Below are 10,923 nucleotides of genomic sequence, written 5' to 3'. Positions count from 1 at the left end.
CCCTGTGGTACTCCACTAGTAACAGTCACCCAATCAGAATAAGTACCATTAATAACCACCCTCTGTTTCCTATCACTGAGCCAGTTACTTAATTTCAAACATACATATTCCAAAATAGCATCTCTTAGAAAACCCTCAAACAATTTACATACAACAGAGGTAAAACTAACAGGTCTACAATTCCCAGGGTCACCTTTTGTTCCCTTTTTAAATATTGGTACCACATTTGCTATGCGCCAGTCCAGGGGAACAGTCCCTGTTGCTATAGAGTCCCGGAATATTAATAGGGGTCTGTCTATTACATTACTTAATTCCTTTAGAACACGGGGGTGAATGCCATCCGGACCTGGTGATTTGTCTGTTTTGATTTTTTGTAGGCGGCACTGTACTTCTTCCTGGGTTAGACAGGTGACCTGTACAGGGGAGTTTACCTTATCACACTGTATTTCACCTGGCATTTCATTTCCCTCGGTGAATACAGGGAAGAAGAATTTGTTTATGATATTTGCTTTTTCCTGATCCCCGTTTATAATTTCTTCCTCATCATTTTTTAAGGGGCCCACACTTTCATTTTTGACCTTTTTGCTATTAATATAGTTAAAGAACATTTTGGGGTTAGTTTTACTCTCTTTGACAATGAGTCTTTCTGTATTTATTTTTGCGGCTTTTATTTGTTTTTTTACATATTTTACATTTTTCTCTATAGCTTTTTAATACTTCTTCACTGCTGTCCTGTTTTAGTATTTTAAATGCTTTATTTTTGTCATTTATTGCCCCTATAATGTTTTTATTCATCCATATTGGTTTTCTTTTATTTCTGACCCTTTTATTCCCATAAGGTATATATTTATTACAGTGATAATTTAAGATATCTTTAAAAGTCTCCCATTTAGTGTCAGTATTCCTGTTTTTGAGGACAATATCCCATTTTATATTGTTAAGGGCTTCTCTGAGCTATTCAAACTTTGCCTTCCTAAAGTTCATTGTTTTTGTAGCCCCTTGAGAGATTCCCTTATTGAAGAACAAGTTATAATGTATTATATTATGATCACTATTTCCCAGGTGTCCTTTTACCTGCACATTAGTTACTCTGTCAGGTCTGTTGGTTAATATTAAGTCTAGTAGGGCGCCCCCTCTGGTCGGGCCCTGCACCATTTGGGACAGATAATTGTCTTTAGCTATAGTCAGAAACCTGTTTCCTTTATGAGATTCACAGGTTCCAGTCTCCTAGTTTATATCAGGATAGTTAAAGTCCCCCATTATTACCAAATCATTTTTATTTGCTGCCTTTTTTATTTGCCTCAATAATTGATCTTCAGGCTCTTCCATTATGTTTGGTGGCTTATAACAAACCCCTATCAGAATTTTTTTTTTTATCTCCATAAGATTTTTTATGAGAAGTAATCTACAAATCTGTTTAACTTTCTGTAACCCTTTAAGGATGTCCAACAGTGTTGACTTGCTGTTATTCCTTGTTTTTATAATATTTGCATAAAGATGACAATTGGGGATTTCAATAAAGCGATTACCACCAAGCAATATGTGTCCAGAGTGTTTTTTTAGGCCAAAAATTCCTAATAAACTGTGTAGTGGCAGAGTGTTGTTTTTGCTTGCACAAAGAAGGTTTAATGCTTTGCCCAGCACCATCCCACTATATAGCCTCAACACACAATCAATCTGGTTATTTGATACCTGTGGCAACGGGGCTTGGCCAATCCCTAGGTTTCTGGGGGAAAAAATACATGGCCAGGAAAAAAGCATGTCTCTTTGCAAGTTAGAACTTTAATTAGCACAGAAAAGTTTTGGCTACAAGACCCAAAAACATAAGGCACAAAAAGAACAAGATGAAACATCTGCTTTCATCTAGACCTTCGACACTTAGTGCCAACGTTGAGATTAAATTCAAAGTTAGCCTACTCAGAATCTGTTAGAAACAGAAATAAATGTCAAAACTTTGCAGCCTATTTACTGCGGGAGCCTTTGCAGAAGATCATCCGCTTTGGCAAGCATTGCCTGCAGTGCTTGCTTCATGGTTATTAATTCCACTTTCACCTCATTTACCAAAGTAGACGAGACTCGAAGATTGGGTGGCTGCTCTGCTGGTGAGTCTTCACAGGTTCCTTCCTCGCAGTATTGTTCCTGTAACTGAAAAAAACACATTTGATTGAAAATGAAGATAGATATTTTTGGAATAACAAAGATCAAAATTACATTGACAGGTTGCAAATGACATGACTAGATATAGTATGGTAATTAAACAATCTTTCCAGCAACCAAGGATGAACAAGGGTACTTATGGCAATAGTGTAGGCACTGCTCTGATGATAGGACTTGGGTAATAGAAATTTAACATTGCCCAAAGGGACAATAAGGTGAAAAAATGTGCCCACACTACACTATTGTACAATGCAACAATACCCAATCTGGTGCTGTGTAAATTTTGAGTTAGCCTATACATGGTCCGAGGTTGGAGACAGCTTCTCCTGGGCCAGATACGGGGAGTAAAAGAACACACCAATGTCAGGTTATGGATAACTGTCTTTACTGAGTAGGGTGCATATGGTATTACACAGACAGTTGGTATTGGGTGAGAGGATGCAGCTTAACCCCTTGGGAGCCCTGTTGTCTTGCTGGGACCTGTAGTGCTTTCACCAAACAGATTAATACTGACTTGTAAGACTGGTAGATGAATCCTGGTAGGTAATGTTCTGTCAAGGTATTGAAGCCTTCTTCACCGGTAGATTTGTAGGTCAAGTAGATTTGAGCTAGGCCTTCCCTCAGAGCAAACAACACACCTAAACCACTGTTGCTCAGCTTACGCTGTTCTCTTAGACTCAACTGGAGCAACTTCTCCCCCACTATTCTATATGGATTCAAATTTAGGGGTTCCCATTGGCAAGCAGGGTCACATGTGGTTTACACTCCTCTCTTAAAGGGACAGTAACATGCATAACAGATATACAGATAACAATAGAATTAATTAGAAAAATATATTACTTCTCAATAAAATGCAAACATAATGGATAGAACAATAAGTCATTTGGTGGGCCTAACACCTTGTGCTGCAAAGCTGCCCAAAGAAGTCCAAAGCCACAGGACAGCCATTGGTGCTGGGACACCACAAATGCCATTCTAGAGCATAGGTTGATTGCCATCATAAACCGTTGTTCTTGAATCATCATCATAGGCAACCTTTTGACATTTGCCTTCTTTTATATTTTGAACCTTTTGTGTAATGTTTAAGCATTAAGAAAAACCTGAAGCCGTGGATAATTGTTCACCATGCCCTGCAATTAGGAACACTTGCCAACGATTGTAGGACCAACATGCGTCCAAGTTACCGTGGCCCCGTTGAAATTAGGTTAAAAAAAGGTAACCCTAAAGGCATGTTTTCATACTATTATATATATTTATATATGTACATACATATGTTATAATTTTATTTTTTTTATACTGTTTTCTTTTTGGTCATACTGTTGTAATGGCCTTGCTTATTGTATTGTAAAAATTCATGAAAATTCGATAAAAAACATTTGAACCTAAAGGCAGAGCAGGTTTTGGCTCTGTGCAACCTAATATTGGTCCATTTTTAAGAGGTCCCTGGCCCTAATCAATCCCAATATTTTGTCACTCTTTGATTCTTCTAAAAATGAAATTACTCAATTACCCTCGATCATCTCACCTACTGTCATGTCAGCTCCGCTTTGAGCCTGCAACATAGCATATTTAAGAAATAACCTTCTGACCATGAAGATGTGAATCCATGACAAAGATAAAAAAAAGACTGGAATGAGAAATTCTCTAAATGAAGAACTTTTTGGCAGTACTTATCGCTGATAACATACTTTTGTTAAATGAGCTGACCCCTCCTGGCACATTGAATTTTTAGGGAATATATGGCCTTGTTTGGATAATCTGCTTCAACATCCCTGCCCTACTCGGAAACCACTCTTGTTTGCCCCTAATCTGAAATTAGAAGGGAACCATGCTTGTCTCCAAATGGTTCGAAACCCTTGATTGGTAAGAAGTCTTTTTTAATTAGACTGCAAATCATTACCACAACTTTCTGACATACAGGAAATAGGCTTTTTTTTGCAGGATTTCCCCAAAGCTGGCACATTGTAATGGTTAGCATCCAAAAACTTCACCATAAACTCCAGCTCTTCCTGGGTGAATGGGGGGGGGGGGGGGGGGGGGGGACGGATAGTGGCAGTGCAAGCAACTAGGAAACAAGAAGGGGGAATGATGAAGGGCTTACTAAGAGGCTCTTTCTGTAGAAAAAATTATTAGGGGTTATAATGTCCTGCAACGTGCCCCATGGGCTTTAGGGAATTTGCAAAAAAAATTTAAGACAAGAAAGGACAGCTCACGCCACATGTTTTTAAGGCTTCCTACAGTTCTAACCTTGCAGCCCAATAGACAATATCCAGACTGAGTTACTTCGGATGCTTTCCCTTACTCGCTCCACCCGTGAGTAAGTGTGTGCATGTGTGGCCTCCCTGGCCACATCAACTCGCAACCAGATCAAACACACAACTGAAAAACTTTTGAGGCAGCATTTGACAGTTGAGCTAATATTTTTAGTCTACAAGCTATTTTAGATTCGTTTGTTTTTGCTCGCCTAAAACAGGCTGGGACTCTGACTTTCTGTTTGGGAAAAAAAGAAGATCCCAAGTCAGATTTTCTGCATAAGTTATTTCGTCATACATCCTAACAAAAGAATTCCCTATGGGGTAATATGACATGCTAAGCTCCATTTGCTATCCTGATGGTCCAGGCATTTAGTTATGTACCAACTAGTATTCCACGCACAGCTACCCGGCACTGCCCGGCTCAAGCACTCCAAATTAGGCCTTCGCCGCTTCCACTAGTAGCAATTCCGTTCACACAACAATTCAATGGTGCTCACAGTGCAATGTAAATTAGATGCAATGAGTCATAGTGGTCTTAATGACAGAACTGAACTGAATGCACTTTTGTAATTTTCTATGTTCCACACATTTGTTTTTAGAGTTGTTTTAGATCACTTACCTGTTTACCGTTGTTATGGGTGTGTCCATGACGTTAGGTCAGCAGGTGTTATTTAAGATGTGCTTCTGAAGGCAGTGACGTGCAAGGCCTGTTGAAGCGCGAAGTATCGCGAGAAACGGACCGTGGCCTGTGAAACATCCCTGCATGAGCGTCTGCCGCACTGATGTACCGTTCTGAATAAAATCCACACAAGCATCAAACCGGGAGTGCCCAGTGTATTTCTTTCTCTTGGCGGGGATTTTATGTACCAACTAGCTTAACCCTGATCATGCTGGATACCCCCCCCCCGTTTAAAAAAAAAAATCAAAGGGCAAAGCTGGACATTTTCTTTAATAAAAGTGAGCAAATAGTTTGCTAGCAGCTACCACACCACTGTTGATCTTCACCAGTTTAAATAAATCATCAATAGAAATGTGTGCTCAAAAATAACATGTCTCCTCCAAACTTTGGGGACATATTCTTGGGTGTGGATTTGCAAATCACACCTCCATCGGGGGTTAACATTTACACTTACAAGCACAAAGCACTCACACATGGATTTCTCTTTGGCTGACTCGCATATTCATTTATCACCGTAATGTCCATTACTGAACTTAGGTACATTGGCCCATGGCAACAAGCCATTTTTTCCTAATCTGTTGACTAGTTTGGAGCACCAGTTGTAAATCACTCAAGGGCTTTCTCAGCTCCATTGCACTCTAAGGGGGCAGATTGGTGCATATTTGGGGCTTGAAACCATTGTTTGTTAACCAGAGGGTGGCTTGTCAATATTGGGGGGCCCTCACTACTATGAGGCAAGGTTACACTGTTGCCCATAGACTTCTGCACTTAAATGGGCACTGTCATAAAAAAAATTTTGGCCATACACAGGGTCGGCTCCTGCCATAGGCTAATTAGGCGACCCCCTAGAGCGCCCCCAGTCCCCGCAGTATAGTCTAGTCGTGCACATTGAGAGAGTTCCTGCACTAGCAGGAACTGACAAGAGTGACTGGAAGTCTGCCAGCGTATGCCGGGACTTGAGCCGCTCCATTCTGCACTGTTTCACAGTTACATCTGATCTGTGCTCTTCTTCTTACTAAATTTCCCCTTCTCTGCAGGAAAATAGGAGACACTCAGTAAGGAGAAGATCGGCCAGCACAGATCAGATGTAACTAAATACATGTCTGATCCCCTCATAGATACAGACCAGCACTGGAAGCGCTTCACAGGCACAAGACAGGGACCGCTGGGCAGTGTCAATAAATGTCAGCAGGCACACTGAGCCAATGAGGAGCAGGCTCATCACATGACATGTGCCAGCTGACTTCTATTGACTCCTCCCAGCAGCTCCGCGCCTGCAGTTCCCCATATCATGCTAGATCCCAAGGAGTGAAGAAAGGAAAGGCTGCCCTGCTCCCTCAGCACTGCAGTGAGCCCCCAGCAAAGACCTGAGCTGCCCTCCATCTGAGACCTGTACAGCCTTCCCTGCCTCTTCAGCCCTGCAGTGAATCTTCCAGCAGAGACCTTTACAGCATCTTACAGCTCCCAGCTCTGTACTCACTCCCCGTAAGCTCTGTACTCCCTCCCCCCAGCTCTATACCCCCCAGCTCTGTACTCCCTCCCCCCAGCTCTATACCCCCCAGCTCTGTACTCCCCCCAGCTCTGTACCCCCCAGCTCTGTACTCCCTCCCCCAGCTCTATACCCCCCAGTTCTGTACTCCCCCCCCAGCTCTGTACCCCCCAGCTCTGTAATCCCTCCCCCAGTTCTATACCCCCCAGCTCTGTAATCCCTCCCCCCAGCTCTGTACTCCCCCCCCCAGCTCTGTACCCCCCAGCTCTGTACTCCCTCCCCCCAGCTCTATACCCCCCAGCTCTGTACTCCCTACCCCCAGCTCTATACCCCCCAGCTCTGTACTCCCTACCCCCAGCTCTATACCCCCCAGCTCTGTACTCCCTACCCCCAGCTCTATACCCCCCAGCTCTGTACTCCCTCCCCCCAGCTCTATACCCTCTAGCTCTGTACTCCCTACCCCCAGCTCTGTACTCCCTCCCCCCAGCTCTATACCCCCCAGCTCTGTACTCCCTACCCCCAGCTCTATACCCCCCAGCTCTGTACTCCCTCCCCCCAGCTCTATACCCCCCAGCTCTGTACTCCCTACCCCCAGCTCTATACCCCCCAGCTCTGTACTCCCTCCAGCTCTATACTCCCCCACAGCTCTATACCCCCCCAGCTCTGTACTCCCCCAGCTCTATTCTCCCTCCCCCAGCTCTGAACCCCCTCTATCTCTGTACTCCCCCCAGCTCTGTACTCCCTCCCCCCAGCTCTATACTCCCCCCAGCTCTGTACTCCCCCCCAGCTCTATTCTCCCTCCCCCAGCTCTATTCTCCCTCCCCCAGCTCTGAACCCCCTCTATCTCTGTACTTCCCTCAGCTCTATACTCCCCCCAGCTCTATACCCCCCAGCTCTGTACTCCCCCCAGCTCTGTACTCCCCCAGCTCTATTCTCCCTCCCCCAGCTCTGTACTCCCCCCAGCTCTGTACTCCCCCAGCTCTATTCTCCCTCCCCCAGCTCTGAACCCCCTCCATCTCTGTACTCCCCCCAGCTCTGTACTCCCTCCCCCAGCTCTATGCTCCCCCTCAGATCTGTACTCCCTCCCCAGCACTGTACCTCCCCCAACACTGTTCTCTCTCCCCCCTCCATCTCGGTACTCCCCACCCCCGCTCTGTACCCCCCAGCTCTGTACTCTCTCTCCCCCCAGCTGTCATAGTGTCACCCACACTACAAACCTGTACAACAGGTTAGTGCTGGTGACATTGATGATAGATTCCACATTAGGGTACGTTCACACAGGCAGATCCACAACGTATTTTACGCTGTGGATCCGCTGCTGTAGGACCACTATAGTATGCGGCAGCTCTCGGCCTAGCTCAGGGAGCAGGGGGAGAGGCTGCAATGTGTGCGAGTACACCCTGCATGTGCGGCGACTCGCACATCGCAACAGTGTGTCTGCTCGTAGCGGCATATTGACGCTCCGAGCAGGCACATCTAAAGGCACCATGTAGCGGTCCATCAGTGGCGGATCCACAGCATAAAATATGCTGTGGATCAGACCGAGTGAACGTACCCTTAACCCCTTAAGGACGCAGGACGTAAATGTACGTCCTGGTGCGGTGGTACTTAATGCACCAGGACATACATTTATGTCCTGTGCATAACCGCGGGCATAGGAGCGATGCCCGTGTCATGCACGGCTGATCCCGGCTGCTGATCGCAGCCAGGGACCCGTCGGCAATGGCCAACGCCCGCGATCTCGCGGGCGTCCGCCATTAACCCCTCAGATGCCGGGATCAATACAGATCCCGGCATCTGCGGCAGTACGCGATTTCAATGAATGATCGGATCGCCCGCAGCGCTGCTGCGGGGATCCGATCATTCAGAACGCCGCACGGAGGTCCCCTCACCTTCCTCCTTCCCGCTCCCGGCGTCTCCTGCTCTGGTCTGAGATCGAGCAGACCAGAGCAAAAGATGACCGATAACACTTACTGTTCTATGTCCTATACATAGAACAGATCAGTATTAGCAATCATGGTATTGCTATGAATAGTCCCCTATGGGGACTATTCAAGTGTAAAAAAAATGTAAAAGTGAAAAAAAAGTGAAAAATCCCCTCCCCCAATAAAAAAGTAAAACGTCCGTTTTTTCCTATTTTACCCCCAAAAAGCGTAAAAAAATTAATTTAATAGACATATTTGGTATCGTCGCATGCGTAAATGTCCGAACTATTAAAATAAAATGTTAATGGTCCCGTACGGTGAACGGCATGACATGACATCACGAGGGGGCGTGGCCGACCCCCGCAGCACGTGCATGGAAGGCTGGCCAGTGGAGTACCCCTTTAAACTACTGCAATCCTCTGGTGGATTAGGCAATTCAAATCATACATGCATGACACCTCTCTCCCCAACAGTCTGTCATTGGGGGAGAATCAGGAGGCCCACATGTCCATTAGATGGTCATCAAGTCCTGCTGAAAACTGGGTTTGGCCAACACACATCTAATGTGCATTGCTAGCTTTAGAGGGTGGATTTAGTGCATAAATGACAGTGACTTTCAAGGACCATCATTTTTTGAGAAGCTAATATTTTGGATTCTGCGATGTCCCACTGAAAAAATGTTTAAAGGGGTATTCCGGTGGAATTATTATTTTGTTTTTAAATCAACTATTTGTAAATTACTTCTATAAAAAAAATCTTAATCCTTCCAGTACTTATCAGCTGCTGTATGCTCCAGAGAAAGTTATTTTCTTTTTAAATTTATTTTCAGTCTGACCACAGTGCTCTCTGCTGACACCTCTGTACATGTCAGGAACTGACCAGAGCAGGAGAGGTTTGCTATGGGGATTTGCTCATTGTCACGATACGGCTAGCTGGTTGTGGATCCTCTGTGTCAGCGAGGGATTGGCGTGGACTGTGCCGGTGGACCGGTTCTAAGATGCTACTGGTATTCACCAGAGCCCGCCGCAAAGCGGGATGGTCTTGCTGCGGCGGTAGCAACCAGGTCGTATCCACTGGCAACGGCTCAACCTCGCTGACTGCTGAGAAGGCGTGGGACAGAAGGACTAGACAGAGACAAGGTCAGACGTAGCAGAAGGTCGGGGCAGGCGGCAAGGTTCGTAGTCAATATGGCAATAGCAGGAGGTCAGGAACACAGTATGGGTAAACACAGTAATAGCTTTCTCAAGGCACTAAGGCAACAAGATCCGGCAAGGGAGTGTAGGGGAAGTGAGGTATAAGTAGGGAGTGCACAGGTGGAAACTAATCAGGGAGATTGGGCCAGGCACCATCATTGGTGCACTGGCCCTTTAAATCTCAGAGAGCTGGCGCGCGCGCGCCCTAGAGAGCGGAGCCGCGTGCGCCAGAGCATGACAACCGGGGACCGGGACAGGTAAGTGACTTGGGATGCGATTCGCAAGTGGGCGCGTCCCGCTATGCGAATCGCATCCCCGCCGGCAATGTCAGTGCAGCGCTCCCGGTCAGCGGGTCTGACCGTGGCGCTGCAGGGAGAGAAACGCCGCGAGCGCTTCGGGGAGGAGCAGGGACCCGGAGCGCTCGGCGTAACAGTACCCCCCCCCCCCCTTAGGTCTCCCCCTCTTTTTTTCGGGATGTTGCTCCACCTGGGACGAGGACATTGGGAGCGATTGTAGAGTCTCCTTCTGGGGGACAGTGAAGTCCTGGGTATACTCATGAATGGCAGACCGGTCAGAAGGAGTGGGAATGGGGAGGGGGGGCAGAGGGGGAGGCTTGGCACGGGGCAGAGTGTCACCAGGACGGGGGCTATGAGGAGGCACGGCACAGTCCTGATAGGCCTTGGGGAGACCAGGCACAGGAGGAGACACTGAGGCCCGACAGACGGGGCTGGGAGCAGACGTGAGGCATTTCTTGCGGCAAGCAGGACCCCAATTCTTGATCTCCCCGGTGGTCCAGTCAAGGGTGGGAGAATGGTGCTGGAGCCTTGGCAGACCGAGGAGGACTTCAGAGGTGCAGCCGGGCAAAACCAAAAATTCAATTTTCTCGAGATGCGGTCCAATGTTCATAAGCAGGGGCACTGTGCGATAACGCACAGTGCAGTGCAACTTGACCCCGTTGACCGAAGAAATGTAGAGCGGCTTGATGAGACGGGTCACCGGGATGCAGTACCTATCAAGCAAAGAGGCCAGAATAAAATTTCCAGAAGAACCAGAGCCCAAGACGGCCACGGCAGAGAATGAGGAGTTGGCAGAAGGAGAAATCCGTACGGGCACAGTGAGACATGGAGAAGCAGACTCCGTACCCAGAGACGCCAGGCCCACATGAGCAGGTTGCGTGCGTGCATTTTCCAGACGTGGAGGACGAATAGGGCAATTCACCAAGAAA

The sequence above is a fragment of the Hyla sarda genome, chromosome 1 (assembly GCF_029499605.1).
Source record: "Hyla sarda isolate aHylSar1 chromosome 1, aHylSar1.hap1, whole genome shotgun sequence".
Classification (NCBI taxonomy): Eukaryota; Metazoa; Chordata; class Amphibia; order Anura; family Hylidae; genus Hyla; species Hyla sarda.
This window is presented reverse-complemented; position numbering follows the sequence as displayed.